Source organism: Patagioenas fasciata, chromosome 4 (assembly GCF_037038585.1).
Source record: "Patagioenas fasciata isolate bPatFas1 chromosome 4, bPatFas1.hap1, whole genome shotgun sequence".
NCBI classification, from domain to species: Eukaryota; Metazoa; Chordata; class Aves; order Columbiformes; family Columbidae; genus Patagioenas; species Patagioenas fasciata.
Genome location: NC_092523.1, coordinates 43,287,842 through 43,307,773, shown reverse-complemented (window position 1 = coordinate 43,307,773; position 19,932 = coordinate 43,287,842).

Below are 19,932 nucleotides of genomic sequence, written 5' to 3'. Positions count from 1 at the left end.
TGTGATATAGATGTGTGTCCACAGTTGGCTGCAATGATAAACATTCATTTTCAGTCTTCATCCAAGACTCTAATAAACAGGCACTTATAGTACTGACAAAGCATAGTACATATAGTCTCTCAAGACTGCCTCAGATCTACAAGCAAAATTCTAACAAAGTAGGTCATGGAGCCTTTTAAAAGTAGAAGCATAGAGGCTTAAGCGCACTCTGATTATCAGAGTTATCAGGTGCTGCCATTCTACAATATTTCAATTTTCCCAGCCTGGTATTTTAACAGTAGCTTGAAGGGAGAGAAAGAAAATAAAAATTGCTAAGATGACAGCTCAATTGTGCAGTAAAACTAAGTCTTATCATATAAAGACATCCAAGAAAGAATCACTTTTTATGACTGAGTTTTTTCCTCTGTAATCTTAACATACGGTTTTTCTGGATGCCAAGAAACAGTCAATAAAAAGAAGCTTTTGTTCTTGAACAGTACCTTTGTTTTTCCCAAGCCTTAACAACTGTTCATCAGTTCATAGACACAATAAGAGCAGAAGAAGTGGAAAGATTTGAAACAACTCTTTATTTCTTACCTGAGTCCAGCTTTAGTCTCATACCTCACACTAACTCATAGTGCCAAAACTGCCAGACATCATCCCTAGTGACCAAACCACTAAGAACAGGAAAAAGCAACTTTCATTTTCTACTCTTTATTTCAGATCACATCCCTTGATCTGAGCACTGTCTGATGTGATTGTTTTCTGCAAAAGATGTAAATTTTTAAGTCAATTTATTGGAGTTCAAAAGTTCTGTTAAGTAGCTAGACTAAATATAGAACATGAAACTTCCTTGGCAGATTGTAGTGAGGACAAGGACTACTATTCCACTTAAGAAATTCAGAATCAGACTAGAGCACTGTACTAAGCCACAGGCATAGTCACAGCTGAGAAGGGGACCTGACAATATCTCTCACTTCTCAGGTCCAAGTCTCATTGTTGTCATGTCTGACCAGCATATTAGGACAAAATACGGAAAAATTAATTCCCCCACGTGCAATAGATTCTTCTTGTGGGAAGCTTAGGCCGGGAGTCATGGGGTACTTTGGCAGGTCCCTAGGGCCAGGCAATCAGAGAGAGGATGGGTAAAGTGGGGACTCCAACTGGGGGAAACATCTGCCATGGAGCTCATTATTGTATATCAGAGCATTTTCCATTTTCTTCACTATCCTTTGACATGAAAGCTTGGGTTTGTGTCTCACTGTTTCCATCTTTTTTTTTTTTTTTTTCTTAGTTTACTGGTCCAGTACAAAACATACACACACCTGCTTTTGACAAAATCTGCTGACCAAGAAAAACACCAAAAATCATTTGGATTGCAAGGAGGAAGCACATGTTTAAATTAAGGTAATTCAACACCTGAAACAAGTAGTGGTGGTAAGAAATTCTTCATTACTTGACATTTCTGCATCAAAAATGGATTTTTTTTTCTTTTTTTAAACAGCTCTGCCACAGCTTCTAGCTATTATAAGTTTATGAGGAAATTCTTTGAAAAATTGTCCTGCTCTGTGTGATACCTTGAATCAAATCAGAAAGTAAGAAGGTTTTTTAAAGCACCTTGATCTAATCATGCAACCTGCAATCTTAATTAGCTCTTTACAAGACAGGTACTCCATAATTTACATTATTTCCCATTAAAAAGTTCAACTTTTCACTACAGATATATATATATATATATTTTGAAGTAACTGACAGTATACCAAATTAAGCGGCCTGTGATTTCAAGAAATTGCTCTGCTTACCTCCTATAGAGAAATTATTTCTGTGTCCCTTTCTTATTTGGTGAGAGCACAGTGATTTTCTTCTATGGGTACAATTTAAGTAACAATGGATTTGTTTTGCTTACGATGACTTTGAACATTGACTTCAAATTTATCAACAATCCACTTAACTAGCTATAAGAAGTTCCTTGATTACTAGAAATACCAAGGGTGCCTGGTATCTCTTCAGTTTATTCCAAACAGCTGATTAATACTAAAATAATGTTGCTTTAGGTTACTTAGGATCTCAGGTGACATGCTAAATACATATTACTACTCTTCTATGCATAACGATAAAAATTGGTATTTAAACTGGTGTTTCTTCAGTTTTGACTTTCTGTGTGATCCCATCTATGGGATGGCCAAAGCCACAGTCTCAGTTTTAATGTTTCTAAAAGATTTATTTTAAATTACATCAAGGAGAGCCTTCAAATTCAGAGCCTTCAAAGAGAAAAACATACATTGATCTTAAATAGCTTTAGATCAGGTCTGTAATTCTGCCTGCATTTCTAGCATCTTTCCCTATGGAAAGCATTTAATTTTCTGTATGTTTTCTCCAATTGCTCTTTATTATGTCACCTATATTTTTAATAGTGTTGAACTATAATACCTTCTAGAGCTGAAACAGGGGTAAAATATGTAAGAAAAAATTTATATCACGATTCAAAACCTATTTCTAACTGTTCACGAAATCACGTCTCCTCTTGCTAGATCTCAAACTGTCCAAAATAATCCAGTGGGAGTTCTATGAGCATCAGGTTTAGAATATTGAAGCAATGTTTATAGAAAGATTGAAATGTTTTTGCAAAACTTGCAAGCATTTGACGGTTCTATTTCAGGAGTAAAAGTGAAACTTGGGCCAAAAAGGTTTTGTTTTTCACTATTTGGTCTTGTGAGATGACACGGTTAAGAAAATATTAAGAAAAACCTTTACAAACACACTCACCTGCAAAAACAAGAATAGTAAAACAGAAGTCTAGCTGACACTTTCCAGGAGCAAATTCCTTTCTAAGAATTGAGTCTCTGAACTCATTGGAGTTTGACTAACTTATGCTGTAGATAAAATATCAAGTGCTTTAAAATGAAGCAGCTTTTTTTCTTCTAGCTCAATATAAGATAGTATTTAATAATAGAATTATTTTTTCTGTTCACTTGGATTTGGTGCCATTCACCCTATCATGTAAATTGAGATTCACTATTCTATATGCTGAATGTATAACAAATAAATGGCAAGTCCCATGAAGAAGATGATACAGTTTTCAAGACAAATAGTAAAAGTTGACACAGGATTGTGTAGAGTTGTGGCACAATGATTGAGTTGTACCAAGACTACCTTAACTGCTACTAATGACTAGTTAAGAAATCACACATATTCCTTCATGAAAAAAGAACAAATTTTAATAATGTAAACTTCAAACAAAACACTGCCATACTTGTCAGAAATTAATAAGAGGTAATGAATAATGCATCTGCAAAGCCAGAAAATTTCATTTTCTGCTCCTTAGGTACAAACCTAAGTGAACTTAAAAAAAAAAATCCCAATCATATCTTGAATTTATGGTTTTGTGCTGTATCTTTCAAGCTCTAATCTCTAACTGTGCTGAATCAACACCTGCACAGCAACAGCAGGAGAGGAAATGCTGGCACTTGAGGCTGCAGTCAGCAAGTGCAGAGGAGTCAGGTAGCTTGGCAACAGTGCTACAAGTAATCTTTCAAGTTTCATCCATTTAGACCCTCAGGGAGGAGACTCTAAGTGAGCTAAGGCTGCTGCTAAAAATGATTGTACGGCACCTACAATCACTGATTAACTTAAAAACGAGATGGTGGTTGTTTTTTGGGTTTTTTTTTGAGATTACTTAGATCTGAAGGTTAGCATTGACTACCTTTTACCTAGAAGGCCCCAGGTATTGCTGAAGTATAGTCTTAATTCAGGGTAGGCTTCAATTCCTTATTATTTCCTTGAGTTCTGACATTTCAGTAGCATGATAAAAATTTAAAAAAAAAAAATAAAAAAACAAAACAAAACACACACAAAAAAAACCCCAAACAAACAAAACAAAAAACAACCAAATCAAACAGTATATCTTAAGGAATCTGTAAGAAAACAGCTTGATTTTTAGAGTTATTTTCTCAGCCTATTTACTTGTACTGCCCCCAAGAAGTTAAAAGAAATCAGAAGGCTGATGGACAACACTTACAAAGTTGATCCAATACTTGGGTAGGATGATTTATAGCAATGCATCATCATTTATAAATACAGTCAACTCTATCAATAGTTCTTGTCTGGTCTCATTTGTGAGCTCTTCTCAGTGGTCTAGAGGCCACACTTATCAGAAAAACATTAAAATTAACATTGTTATGAATTTTATTGCGGAATTTTAAATGACATTAATACTATTTGGCAACATGCATTAATATATTTGCATGCACAGAGATGCTATGTTCAGAAGTCCTTAAATTTAACTTTAACATTATGACTACCACTTGTACTTGCTTTCATTACACCTATTTTAACAATATATTTTTTCAGTCTACAGATTCCTAAAATACTATTTTGCCAACTTTTGCTGAGCTGAGAGCGAAAGGTGTTTGACAGAACTTTTGGCTATTGTTTAGAGCAGAGCTTCTTCCTGCCCCTTTCCAGACCTGCTATCCATGAGACACAGAGGGCACCACAATATAAAGAAAAAAAAAAAATAAAGCTGCTGGAGAGTGTCCAGAAGAGGGTTACAAAGTTGGTGAAGGGTTTGGAATGAAAGCCTTATGAGGAGCAGCTAAATTCACTTGTTCAGCCTGGAGAAGAGGAGACTGAGGGGAGACCTCATGGTGGCTACAGCTTCCTCACAAAGGGAGGAGGAGGGGCAGGCACCAAACTCTTATCTCTCATGACCCACGACCCAAGGGAATGGCAGGAAGATGTGCCAGGGGGGATTTAGGTTGGACATTAGAAAAAGTTTCTTCCCCTAGAGGGTGGTGGAGCCCTGGAACAGGCTCCTCAAGGAGGCAGTCATGTCCCCAGGCCTTGGCAGTGTTCAAGAAGCAACTGGACGACACCCTCAGGCACATGGTGTGAATTTTAGTGTCATATTTAGGGACAGGAGTTGGACTCAATGATCCGTGTGGGTCTCTTCCAACTTGTGACTTTCTATGATTCTAAGAGCAAAAGATGAACTCAGAGGAATAGTGGAGAGAGAAACTGTTTAACCTTTCTCTGCACTTTTCTCCCCTGTCATCTCACACAAATCTGCCTTCAGCTCGCGAGCAGAATCCCCAGCTTTTTCTCTGCAGCTCCCTTCCTGAGCGTAAAGATGATTAAAGGAAAAGCTCTTTCTTGGAAAGGGCTGAGATTCCCAGCAGCATTGGAGCTTCTGGTGTCATGGTGAGAGAGCCACCAGCTCAAGCTGGAATAACTCACAAATACTTTGAAAGCTGGTAACTGCAACTCTTGCTGGTACCACTTCAAGAAAACGCCCTTTGTGAATTTAGAGCTTTTGAATAAGTAGGGTACGAGAAACATCATTGCCACTTCTAATAAAGATCAAATACCAGTGAAGCAGCTATGTGGAAACCAAAATATCACAGTGACATGCACTTCAGAACTACATCATAAAGCCTCTTTTGTAAATACAATGGGCTAAATCTTAGCTCTATTGAAGTGAAAGCTGACTCAAAATCAAAAGTACAGAGTAGCATGCTTCTAGGAAAATAAATTGTTCAAAGGCTTATCTTCCTGGCAGTATCAAGCTGCTTCTCACACCATGCTCTGGTTCTGGTTCTGCTTCTGACCTGCTGTTCAACCCCAAATAATTCACTCCCCTCTCACCCTTGTGCTGTAAACCTCTCTCAGACTGAAGCTGGGCTTTAACAGGAGATGGGCTGCTTCTTGCAAAAAAATGCAAGGCAGCTGCTTCTACCAGGGAGAGGGAGAGGGAGAGGGAGAGGGAGAGGGAGAGGGAGAGGGAGAGGGAGAGGGAGAGGGAGAGGGAGAGGGAGAGGGAGAGGGAGAGGGAGAGGGAGAGGGAGAGGGAGAGGGAGAGGGAGAGGGAGAGGGAGAGGGAGAGGGAGAGGGAGAGGGAGAGGGAGAGGGAGAGGGAGAGGGAAATCATTGAGGCTTGCTGATAAAAGCCATTTGGAATCATCTAGGCCTCTGAACAGCTAATAAGTTAGTCTCTATAAAATCAGCTAAAGCAAATTAAAGTTGACAATTTCAGCTCCCAGCACTGAATACACAATCTAGGTACTCTTAGAACTATGCTAAATTCATATAAGTAACCACGCGATAGCATCTTAATACACAGGCTGTTGAGCAAGCACAGAAGATGACAATTTCAGATATGTGATAAAAGTCATGGTGATAGCACAACATGGAATATTAAAAAGCATGGAACATTTAAAAAGCATTTAACTAACTGACACTCTACCACTACAACTATATCCTGAAGCCATTCAAGGCTGTGGAAGAATTTGTCTCAAATGGGTACAGAACAGAGTTGTATTCTTGCACTATCATCTTCATGAAGCCACAGTGAGCTCCCCAAGAGAAAGGGCATACTATTATTCCACAGATCATCTTCACAGTCATCTATGGAAACTAATCTTGTAGAGGATCCTTCTTTTCTAGATCTTCAAGGTCTACACAGCAGTAATTGTGGATCATTTCTCATGCCTAAATCTGAGATCTTCTCTATGGTAAAGATACTCAGAATAGAAAATTGAGCCACTTATTTTGAAAAATAAGTACAATGTACTGTGTGGTATTTACAGTCCAAAGGTGCAGAAAATAAGCTGTATATTTGGCCTAAATTAGATGACTAGTGATTCTTTTGTCATGGGCTATAGAAAGAATAAAACTCTGGGGAAAAAAAAAAAAAAAAAATCACATCTATGGATGTCTGCATCTGCTTCTTTACAAGTACTTCATTTCCTCTCTCTTGCCTTTTCAGAGTGCTGAAGTAGTCATCTGGTGTCCTCTCCATATCTCCATGGTTTAAATTTCTTAATGACCACAATAAGAGTTAACAATAACAGCTTCCAGCTGCCCAGTTTGCTTGCATAAAATTAACTTTCTGCAGAAAAAGAAGCAGTGTATTTTACTTGCTTTTAAATGAAGTTAGTACTTATTACATCCTTCTACAGCTAAAAACCTAACACTGAAAAGCAAATAAGGCTTCACATCTTCTTGAAAATTACCCATCAGAAGGGAAGGACAGAGGGAGATTATTTTCAAACAGTTATTAGACTGATGTCCTATCACTGATCTTACTACAACAGTCCATGCAAACACATGGCAATCACCATCTATTTAGGCCCTTGGAGCTAACACAGTAAAACTGAAATACACAGTTTCAGTTCATAACCTTACAGATGAGGTTGCATAGCAGGGTGTTATTTGCACAGCAAGCACATTAAAAAAAGGACACAGAAGTCATGGATTAAAAAACTGAATGAAAGCTTACATCACTGAATTGGGTCTGGTAAAGGGGAGGAGGGGAGGAATTACCTCAGTAGGATTAAAACTTTTATTGGAAAAAGATATCTGTATTATTAACTCAAGACTTGATCACTGTAATGAGAGCAATTTTACACATATACCAAGCTACAGAATTCTACAATATTTATGGTTAGTCTTAAAAATTATTTCTCTAATAACTTCTCAAGGTATCATTGTCCTCTGGAAAGCAACTGAGATTATTATGCACAGAATTATACATAGTGTATGGCTCCACTTCTGCAAATGCCTAGGAGCAGCTTAATGTCTGCCAGCTTCTCTTTGTTTTAAAATTAGTCTAACATCTCTTTGTACCTCTGTAAGGTGCAAAATAATTTCTTATCCTTTTCTGTTCTTGTGTTGACCTGAGCATATCACAGTAATTCTCTGCTTTTCAGACACATCCCTGTCTTCTCAGGTAAGGCCTCCACTTTGTTTTGCAAGCTCATGCTGTGCTTCATTCCTTTGATCTTTTGCTTGTTTTATATCTACAGATGTCTTGCATGGACAGAAGGGTTTTTCTGTGGAGGGTTTTCCTCAACTTTGATTTAGCCTCACCTGACAAAGACCTTCTCTGAGATCACCAATCTATGCATGTGACTGCTGTAAATGACACCATTTCCAAAATGAAGTGAAAGGAATAATATCTTGCTTAATCACTTACGTTCATTTTCAAATAAATTTTACTTTGTCTAAGAATAAAGTCTTAATACATTTTTCAAAACCATCAGAGTACTGTTCATTCTTGACGAAACCCAAATTGACATCTTGCACTCATGCCAGAGGAGTGTGGATTGCACTCATAATTAGCCATCATTTGCCTTCAAAGAGCAAATAACAGTAGAGGAAATAAAGAAAGAGCAGAAATGCTTTTTATGAACAGACACTGGCATACAGCACATATTGCATCTTCTCAGAGAGAAGACAATGAGGTAACAAGTTTAAGTCTTCAATATTGCATAATGACTCAAAATGTATTTAAGCTAGCTAAAAGTAGTAGCTTTCCCCCCGCCCCTGGACAAGATCAATATCCACCTTTCAGTCTGATGCTTAGGCTCTCCTTCAAAGATACTTGCTTTTGTACTTAAGCACTGAATACAACAGGAACATTGCATGCCAATATATATTTTGAAAAAAAAATATTTATCTTTAATCCGGTTTTTCTTTTCTTCCTATCACTTGAAGTTACATAGGTCCCAGTCTTTTCTGCATGGAGCAGTAAACTTAACACTTTTTCTGCTACTAGTAGTACATTTTCTTCTGTATTATTCCCTGTAGTTCAAGCAGAGAGCAAATACACAAACCCAGTTCCTTTGCAGTAGAAAGCAAAATTACATATTGAGTCAGGCATACGACTTAGTAGAATCTAATTTCTAAACAAGATAATAATAAAAATAACAACATAATATTTCTTCCACATTGGGGAATTATAATAACAGCAACACATGCAGTCTTATTTCCCAGGAGGCCATATCTACAATAAAAAATATAGTTTGTGTTTAGAAGTCCCCAAAGCTGTCACGCCAGAGAGTCATATGTGAAGATTAGATTAAAAAAAAAAAAAAAAAAAAGTGTATTTTCATTGCTTCTTACCTCTACCCCTGACTCTCATGGTTCTTTGTGGCCTCTCCAGCTCTAACTCTACATGCATTAATGCTTTCCTGCTTTACTCCTTGCTCTACGCTAGGCCAACACAAGTATTCATACACTTATGCATTAGTCAGACTGGGGCACTATTGGCATTGAAAAAAGACATGGAGCAGAAGAAAATAATTAACTTACTTTCATTGGTATTGCCCCAAAAAAGCTATGGACAAAATCTCATCCTAGAAGAGTGCCCAAGGTTTTTTTGTTTTTGTTTGTTGCTCTTTAACCAGGTCTTTGTCTATACTTAGACCAAAATCTTGACGTTTTCAAACTTAGCTATACTTGCACAGAGCCTGCTTCAGCTGTTAGCACCGTAACCCTCCTTCTCTGGGTCACTGACTTCAGCAACTTCTACCTGGTGCCAAGATACTCCATAAAGCAGGATATACAGTGTTCAGAAGCACATGCCAATTATTTGCTTCAGAATACACACAAGAGACGCCTAGGTGTAACAGGCAGTATCTAGATGTTAATATGCTCTCCACTCTTGCAGCAGTCATCACTCCGCAGAAAACGATAACTCTCTATTGCTCCTCAGAATGGGATAATCCTCAGCCTTACCGAGTTACAGGATTCTAATTCTCTACTTTTTCTCCTACGGTTTAATACCTTTTCTTATCAGTGTTCTTCCTCTTGAATCCTTCAGGATTAAAATAACTCACATTTTAATAATTTTTGGAATAGAGCTAAGACAACATGACATTACTCTGCAGCACCAAACCAGATCTTCAACCACAAACTGCTGGACCCCCAGCCAGGAGTTGTGGTGTCTGTTGTTTGGGTGATCTCAAGACCTCACACATACTACTTCTTCCATCTAGGATGAGACATTACTTATTACAAAGTTAACCTAAGTAACCGTCATCTACTTCTGAGTGTCCAACTTAATCTCAGCACAAGAGGACAGCACATACCAACTCCAAATGAGTCTGACCTTAGTGATGCTGCTGCTGTCTTTTGCACCATGGAAGAACTCTTCTTATTCAACTATCAGTGGACAACAGCCACACATAGGTAAAAGCTTGCACAAATTCAGCACACACAAAGCATGTCAAACTAATAGGCAAAATACTTCAGAAGAAAAAAAAATCCAAAAAGCCCCTTAACCAGAATTTGCCAACCAATCAACATTAAAAATTTTTGCATAAATTTCCATGGGACCTCCAATGGAGCCAGGCACCATTGTCATACAACTCAGGACCTGGTCTCTCTTCTGTCATTGGCCACACAAGGAACTCAGAGCAGCAAACATTGTTTCCAGAGCTTCCAAGCTCCCTTTCAGAATATTGCCTGAAGAAGTTAACTAATAGATACATTTTCAAGAGGTGTTTCTATTTTGACAGATTGATGTTTTCAGATGCATAACAGTAATCTCCAGTTCTAAATAGCCACTCTAAACGTGAGGTTTCTTCCTTTTGGGTTTTAGGGTTTTTTTGGTGTGTGTGTGTGTGTGTTTTGGTTTGGTTTTTAATCAAAAGAAACTCAACAAATGTTTCCTTAATCTAAAAACTAACTTTGGCATCCTTGCAAATAAGAAAGATGTTTGTGTGCATGTGCACATTTGCATGTGAATGTGACTAAGCATTGGCTAACATAATTCTCTTACTCGGAAGTAATGCCTTTAAACATTCTCCATTAACAACCAGACCACAGTTTTCAAATATAAAGGCAAAGTATATCTCAAATATATGAAAGATAAATGGCAAAATGCTACAAGAAATAAAGCATTTTAAGCTTTATTCGCAAACTGGCAACATACTGAAGTATTCAGCAGTTTATGTTTATGTATCTGTTCCAACACACCTATAGCTGTTATGAGTAATCCGTAAATAAAAACCTAGATTTTGGGAGCAGAAAAATGAAAGGAGAAATGTGGCAAGAGACAGAGAACGGCAGCAAGAAGTATCCTGCCTTCTTTAACACTACTACCAGATCTTCGATGTACATTAACAACCATCAATGATTCAACTGAGAAAACCTGTTAACAACATCCTATTTCACCTTGTTTATAATCCTGAAAGAGTACAACATACTTAAATCCTGGCATTTTAAATGACCAGTGGTGATATTATGTTCCAAATCAAAAGGAGAAAGTAAGGTACTGGAAGAACAGAAATGAAAAAAAAGGCTAGATTGGAAAAATCATTTAGACATCCTATAAAAATGACAACTAAGGATACAAGTTTTTCTAACACCATGTGTCCAATTCATGTCCAATTTTTTATGCAGGAAAATTCCCTTTGACAACAACATGGCTAATTAAGATCAAGGGTGAGATCTAGAAATTAAGACATTTTGCTGTCAAGAGGTGATCTTGCCCATGTCTGTGCTCCTGACCTCTTCTGGTGTCCACAGAAGTACTAAGGTAGTAAACTGGATTACTAATTTTATCAATCTAAAGACAAATACCTGCCTAGTACAAAAACTCACCAAAAATCCATCTTAGACATTATTGCAAGTTGTTAGTTTTTTCATGATGAGAAAACAGTGGTCCACACTGAGCTGCTATTGGACTGCAGTTACAAGCACCTTTTTCAGCACATTGCATTGGTCTGGTTAGACTATGCAGGCTTTTTCCTTTCTGAAGGGGTTATTCCTTCTGATTGTGAACCAAAAGGCATGTCATCCTAATTATTCTGCCCACTAAAAAGTAAATAGCAGAGATAAGGCAAACATAAATGAGAGTGTTTGCTAGTAATAAAAGCCCTGCAATACATGAAAAATGGAATGGCACTTCTGTTTTTTATAGTAAGCCATGTGACCCATGTTCTATGCATCATTTTTCAGCTCAAGTGTATTCTGAAGCACTTACTCATAATGATCATAAAGTGATGATGCTTTCAAGTTTTCACCGTTGAGAGATGAGGGTGATCTGTAGCCACTATACTTAAAGGCTATAAATATTTGTCATTATGCTCTAACATATCACATTGCTTTTTGTTTAGACACATACCAAAATCACTCAGTATTAAGCCTTAAACACTAGATCCCATTATATACTTGGACAATTTGTGACTATAAATACAAATTTTAAAGCCTCAGTGTTGAATTATGATTATTGTGCTTATGGCTGATGAGCTCTCTTGTGTACTCCATTCAAACCCTATTTCCATTTTCTTGTCTTCTGTACAAGACATAAGACACCTACACAACATTAGTAGCCTAGCAATATTTATTAGCCTATACAAATGACATTACTCACTGGTATGCTTTGTGGACTGTTTTTCTTTTTTATTATATTCAAAGCAGTACAAGTATCTGATCTCTGAGACATATTCAACTTCCTTGGGCCTTGTTCAGAAAACCTGCATACAAATTCTGTTAATTCTTTTGGATAGGATGCAAATAGAGATGTCTCTCTTCTGTGTTTGCTCCTCATGTACTATTGTTTCAGAAAATTATTTCCAAATCATAGGAGTGAGGGAAGAACTTCTTTAAAGAAAAAAAAAAAAGTTGATTCTGTTTCTGATACAAAGCAAATTCTAATAAATGTTAAGGGATGCGAAGTTTCAGCCTAAGTAGTGAACAACATCAGGAAATGTTTCTTCGGTTGGTGACAAAAATAGTTATCTTTCCATGTTGAAATTTTTAAGTGCTCCTACTTACATGTTATAAAGCTTCTGTTGTACTTGCTGTCTCTGGCTTCTGCATGATGTTGTGAGTGAAAACAAGAAAATACTTGTCAAGTGGTGTTTTTAGTCATCAAGACTACCTGATCATCAAGGGGTACTCTAATTACATCTGCAATTTATCAAATTTCTTCTTGAGTTTAAAAAACCCACCCTCTTTTATAATTACAACTTCAGTGAAATTTGAAAAGCAGTAATACATTCTGACAGAATTGAGTATAGGAAACAAGTTATGATAGAAAAGTTAAACTAATTACTCCAGCTCCAGATTATTGTTTTTTAAAATCATTGACAGTTTGACAGTGCTTCACAATCTGGAAAAAAAAATAATCTATATATATGTATATATATGTATGTATGCTACTACAGTGAAATTATAGTTTCATCAGAAAGACATACGGATGTTGAAAACTTCTGAAACAATATAGAAGACCATCCATTTTCCAGACAGTAAGGTAAGCTACATTCTTGTTCAGATCCCATGGTGTGAACTTTGGCATTGCCCTATGCAAGGACAGGAGCTGGACTTGATGATGCTGGTGGGTCTCTTCCAACTCAAGAGATTCTATGATTTACTCAAGATTTTTTGCCTTACTATTAGGTTTGCTCTTCAGTTGAGTCAGAAAACTGATCCCACTTAAAGATGAACACTCTTATTCTCAGAAGTAACAGAAACAGGCACATAGTGGAGATAACACGGCCACCTTTTCAGTGCACTTTTGCACTACTCATGAAATCAAACCCTGAACACTAAAAAAATAAAATTACACGGCAGCTAGGCACAGCTCACATGCAACAGCGAGGTGCTGATGTGCAGACATACCACATGGAGCAGAACAGTGAACCACCACAGAAAGCGACTGCAGAGGAGTGTGGATCCCTCTGTTCAGTTATTTGCACAGGGAGAACAGGGCAGAGCCATCCCAGTAACCACAGGTAAGGTGAGGAAAATGCTGACAGATTCTCCCAAAAAAAGAAGTGCTTTTTTTGTCTCAAATGATAATTTAAATTAACATTTTACTAGACACAATGTAATGGAATAAGAGCATTAACATGCTCAATTCAGCAGACTTGCAGTAATTGGTTAAGCAGCACTGAGCAATTTGCAATTTTCTGTCTGCTGTTAAAATTTTGCATGAGGCAGTTTAAGTTATATTGGTTCAGAATAACAAATGTTCTTTATACATATCATTAGTAACTCTATATGCAAGTATATAACTTAACATCTGTATTTTAAAGTGCAGATTATTATATTATATATACATACAGACATTTCATTATATTGATAATAAAACTGTTTACTGGAAATAAAACATTAGATGATACTTAAGACCAAACCTATAAAAAAATTTCTTCCTTGATAAAAATGGTATTTACTTCACAAGATTACCTCTGAAAAACAGAGCTTAAGACATAAAACATAGCTTCAAAGATTTTCTAGTTTTTTTCCTCTTTTATTACATTATAGGCTAGTTCAGAGTCAGCCATGATTATTGTTTGTTTACTCACTTGTGTTCTTTATTCTGAGACTGAAGGAGAACATAACTGGATTAGTGATTGACCACTTGTAGTAACTCAACCATTTTTGTAGGTTTTTAGCTCTCTTAAGACTTTGTATATGCTTTTTCCTCCAAAAACTGGTTACAGTACTTATTTCCAAGTTCCTCTGTGCCTTTAGAGATGCATCTGCAACAGTTTTACCTTTAGATTTACTTGGTTTTAATCACAAATTATGAAAAAATTGACCTTTAAAGAATATCATCACACTGGACAATGATACTTTCAAAATTCAGGAATGCAAAGATTAAGCATATCTTTTTAGATACACACTTTTTCATCCGCAGATTAAAAAAAAATAAGCTGGTGTTTAAGTAACTTTTGGATTAAAGACTCATAAGTCCTGCACATAAGATCTTTAAAAGCAACACTATAGAGAGTCAATATAGGATTTATACATAAAGTACACCAAAGACTTGAGTTATCAACAAAATACTCACTACCTTAATCTTGATAAAAAGGCAAATCAGATTAGTCTGTAATTTTCAAAAGGGAACTAATTCCCTGGAAAGTCAAATCAATGCTCTCTATATCAACAAATCCTCTATGTTCATCTTATTTGCACCAGTATTCAGTGCAAATAAAACTACTGTACCCATATTATAAAATGTGTGGTTAGCAGGACTAGAGAAGGACTAGAAAAGTGGTTGTGCCACTATACTCAGCACTGGCAAGGCCCCATCTTGAATCCTGTGTTCAGTTTTGGGCCCCTCATCATAAGAAGGACATTGAAATAGTAAAGAGAGGGCAGAGGGTGACAATGCTGGCGAGGTGTCTGGAGCACAAGCCTTACGAGGAGCCGCTGAGGGAGCTGGGGCTGTTTAGCCTAGAGAAAAGGAGGCTGAAGGGAGACCTTATCACTGTCTGTAACTACCTGAAAGGAGGTTGTAGCATGGAGGTGTTTGGTCTCTTCTCCCAAGTAGCAAGTGATGGGACAAGGGTAAAAGGCCTCAAGTTGAGCCAGGGGAGGTTTAGGTTGGATATTAGGAAAAAATTCTTCACAGAAAGGGTTGTCAGGCATTGGAACAGGCTGCCCAGGGAAGTGGTGGAGTCACCATCCCTGGTGGCATTTAAAAGGCATTTAGACGAGGTTCTTAGGGACATGGTTTAGTGCCAGAGTTAGGTTTAGGTTATGGTTGGATTCGATGATCCTGAGGGTCTCTTCCAACCAAAATGATTCTATGATTCTAAAAATAAGTAGGAAGACTACATATTCTTCTAGCATTTTAAATTATTTTCAGTTCAATCTTCTGTCTCAAAGCAATTTTAGATTAGCATTTCCACAGAGAACTACCAGAAAAGAAAGTAATGGGATTTCAGCACATTTCCCATTTCCCATTAACCTTTTAGGAAGATACAAATCTAAATCCCTTATACTTTAAAAATGCTGAGCTAATTTGCTCTTCTCCGGCCTGAGATTCAGTGGGTGTCAAGAAGGTATCAGCAGTAGGTCAATTTCTACCTTCTTTGCTTCACACACCTCTCATGTTCAACAATTTTTTCAACACCACAGAATAAATGACAAGTAGATGTCAATGAATCCCCAAATCAGAACTACAAATTAGCCTAGCCGAACTAAAGCCGAGTCTAAAAAAGATAGTAAAGACACTTAACTGTGAAACTCTGAAGAGAGATTGCTTGGTTTTTGTTTTGCTTATTCATAGAATCCATGAGGATGTTATTTTCAGTATCTATCAGATATGTTGTAGAACCCAACAACGTGACATTAAACTGCTGCAAAATGTCTGTCTTCCTATTCATCTGTAACTGCCTTAAATGATATATTTTGCCATTGACACTCCACTGTTTGAATTTATATATATCCTGCTATAAATTAAATTCAAAGTGAACCCTTTTCAAGATCACACTTGACTAAACAAATTATTTGCAGAAATAACAAACAACATTTCACACTAGTTTCTATGCTATTCTTACATCACACAAATGCATGAAGATGGGTCTTTAAAACTTTCTAACTGATTTAGATTCAGGAGCACGGAACAAGAGAAACCTAATATCTGACCCTGAGTTCTCTTTGAAATGCAAACTGAATTCCTCTCAGGACCCAAAGTTAATGTTTTCCAGACATCCATACTAGCTAGATTGTTTCTGCCTGAAACTGCTTTTTAAACAGAATCTCTGAACCAGTTACAGGGCACAGGAGACCTAACCTGTGGCAAACTAGAACAATCTCTTCTCTAAAAGGACACTTCCTCTATGGTTAGCTATAATAAAGTCATTTTCCAACGTGTTATACATTCTACCAAAATGAGCTTGAACTTAATAGGAAATATTTTACCTAGGAATCCAAAACTTAATAAATGCTGTAGCTTTTTGCTGGCTTCCCCCTCCTGCTTCTCCAATGGAATAAATGGTTGATTCGCTACAGAGACTGAAGGTGACAATGATCTGAATGTCCTATGCCATCATGTCCAGATACATCTCAGTTTTTGAGGGTATGATAGCCCCCTTCCTGCTAAGGTCAAAGTCTTTCTTCTTTCACTACACTGAAATAGTAAAAGAAATGACAAAAAGCATTCTCTACTTACAGACAAAGAGCATCATGACCTACATAACTTATTCAAGGCTGTATTTTCCTCCAGAGTACAGTAATTGTTGCCATCTCAAACTCTGATCTTAGCCCTTCATCACCTTATGCTGGAGGGATGGAAATCTTTAATGTCTATGCAATTTCAGGATCAGAATTGTACTGAAAGCAAAAATCAGGTATGCCATAAACAGAAACAGAACGCAATGGGTATATACTGGATACACTGCAAGAGAAAAAACAAACAGAGAAGTCATCAAAAGCAGAATAATCAATGCAAGTGGTATTGTACCTCTTTTTGGTAGATAACAAAGGAAGAGATGAATGTTGTGGAGTGTCAAGAAGTAAGAAAAAAAACACCAACATATTCATGTGCTCTCTACCTCGAAGGATGTGTTAAGCAAGGCCAAAGGTCAAGAACTTTACTATATGGCAAAGTAAAGCTGTGGCAACTGAGGATTTCAGGGTATAATAAATAAATTTAAAACGATCTGTGAAATAAATGCATTGCGGTGAAGAGCGTAACCAAGAAACTAAATGCTGATCACAATTTCTGAGAAAAAAGGCTCACCAAAATGCCTTTTAATAAAGTTTGCTCAGATATATGTGGGCATGCTGTTACACAGGACAGCCTAGGAATGGTGGAACCAAGCGTGTGAAGATCCAATACAAACTTTAAACAGGTCTTTATAGTCTAGATCTACTTTTCACTTGTAAATTGAATACTGTAGAAAGCCTGCTTTTAGTCAAACTTTCAACTAAAGGATTCATCTGAAAACCCACAGAATACATAATTTTCTTTGGTTCTATGTTGAAGAAAATGTTTTGTTATTTCAGACCTCACATAGATGCAACCCCCACAAAACAGGTTTAAGATTATCTACATATTAAAAATTACGTAAACATTATTAAATGAATATGGTTAATAAAATTTTTCTTCCCTTTAAAGAAAATCTTACCTGTATCACTTCTTTCAAAAGACAGGCCTCCATGACAATATAGTCTGCAACTAAGCAGCAGCTTATTCTTGGTGATTAAAAAATTCCTAGATTTGTTTCCTACTTTGCACAGTATTTACAGAGTGAAACCTTCCTGCGTAGAACATAATGCAAACAATAGCCTTTGAGACTTAATATAAACAAACTTAGATGTTTCATAAGTATCATCAGTCCCATATTGGTTTCAGCACTTGGTGGAGCAAGTTAGCATCCGCCCATGTCCTCAGGCTGCTCAGGTGGGCACAGAAGAGCCAGAGGGAGAAAATCCTCTTTCCAAGTTCAAAGGCAGAGTATGTGACAGCTGTCCACTGCTGACACTGTGTATAGGTGGCTGGTTTCATGCTAACAAATGGCTGGCATTATGCATAATTACCAACTACTCTAAACATCAGAAATCATACAGAAAATTCTAATAAAGCGTTTTCACAAATCATTACCTAAAAAATTGAAGAGTTTCAGATTCACAGGAAAATGAACAATGGTTATTTCCATGGTTATTACAGATTTCATTTACAGCAAATGAAGACCACCCCACATTCAACAATGCTGACCAAACTTTCAAGTGATAGAGATAAAGAAAGAACATTACCCATGCTTTCTGAAGTTATATATTTGCCCTGAAAACTAAGTTGTCCTGTAAAAGCCTGGTGCTATGCCTACAGTATTACTTTTGTTTGTTTTCTCGGCCTTTGCAGTGCTTTCCATATTTTCACCTGTTAGCATAGAAAATTCTATTATCAACTGTTCTGTGCAGATTCAGTAATCCTTTAAGTCAGACTATATGCATCACTAAATTCACCAGAAATAATAACTGACTATACCTTTGACTTGCAAAGGAATAGAAAACAGAACCTGGAAATAGTTAAATATAATCTACAAAAAACCTGCTTACTCCTACTTTTCATGTGTGGCACTAATATGCATTCTGCTATGAGTGCTCAGCATGATTCAAAAGGTCTCCACTCAGGTAAAAACCCCTTCTTTAGAGAATATTGTTAAAAATAATTCTCAGGGGTGTTTTGTTCGGCTTCTTTTGGGGGTAGTGTTATTCATTACATCATTCTCAAAAATAAATTGTACAATACAAAATATTTTACCCCCCAAGGGAAAATAAAAGCAACTGAGACTTCCATTAGCGTTAGTTCCCATGCAACTAATAACGGAACAACTCTTCAAATTAGTCTACATCCACTGAAATTGAAGCAGTCATCATGTTCTGCAGAAAATCCAACTTCTAACTTAACATGGATATTTTAGATATAAAATTCTGTAGGATAATGAAAAAACACAAGAGCACAAATGACTAGCTAGGCTTCCTGAACACCAGTAATTCAGGCTAGACCATTCATGCCATTTAGCATCTAGAGAAAAAAGTCTCTGGTGAGAAGACGGGACTCCAGAAGAATGACAGCAATGACAAGAATAGTTTAGGTTGGGATGGTTCTCATGAGATCCTCTGGTCCAACTCTCCACACAAAGTGAGGCTATCTTGGACATTATATCATACAGGCCCTTGTCCAAAGTCAACTTCTAACTACCCAAGACCAAGACCACTCCACCATTTCAGAGCAACCTGTGGCAATGCAACCTTCTCCCTCTCACCTGCCAAAGTTTTCCTTGAAGAAACTTGTTTGTCCTTTTGCTGTTCACCTCCAGGAAAAGTACCAATGGTGTTTATTTATAAATTTAAGAGGAACGTTGTCAAGTGTGTGATTACAATTTGCATTTTTTCATGTTACCATAGCTACAGTCATTTATACAGTACAATAGTTTACTGCATCCATACTTCTATTTATAAACCTCAGTTCTTTGAGAAATTATAGCTGATTTTCCCTCTAAGATTCTGCTTTTCCTTGAGTCTTTCTCCTCTCTTGCTTTTCACTCATTCCATACCTTAAGCTTTCTCTGGAAAGCAGCCCGTGAAGAAATTTTAAGTCCCCTACAGGACAAACTAAAAACCTTAAAGTGACAGGACTCTATTGCAGCTCTCCAGGTTAAATCTGAAAATAGACATTGTATGAATCATAAATAGATAAATACTGGCCTACCAGAAAATATCACTTCACTGAAGACTCAGATCTTACCCATCACACCCCCAGAACCAGCATCTCTGCTGCTTTCAGCACTTCTGAAAATTCTGTCCTGGGCTCAAACCTTTTCAGATGTTGACATTGCTTTACTCACCATTTGAGGAGAAAAACTACAAAATAAGAACTGTTTTTACAAACTTCCCAACTATATCACATTGAATGAAAGCAAACTATTG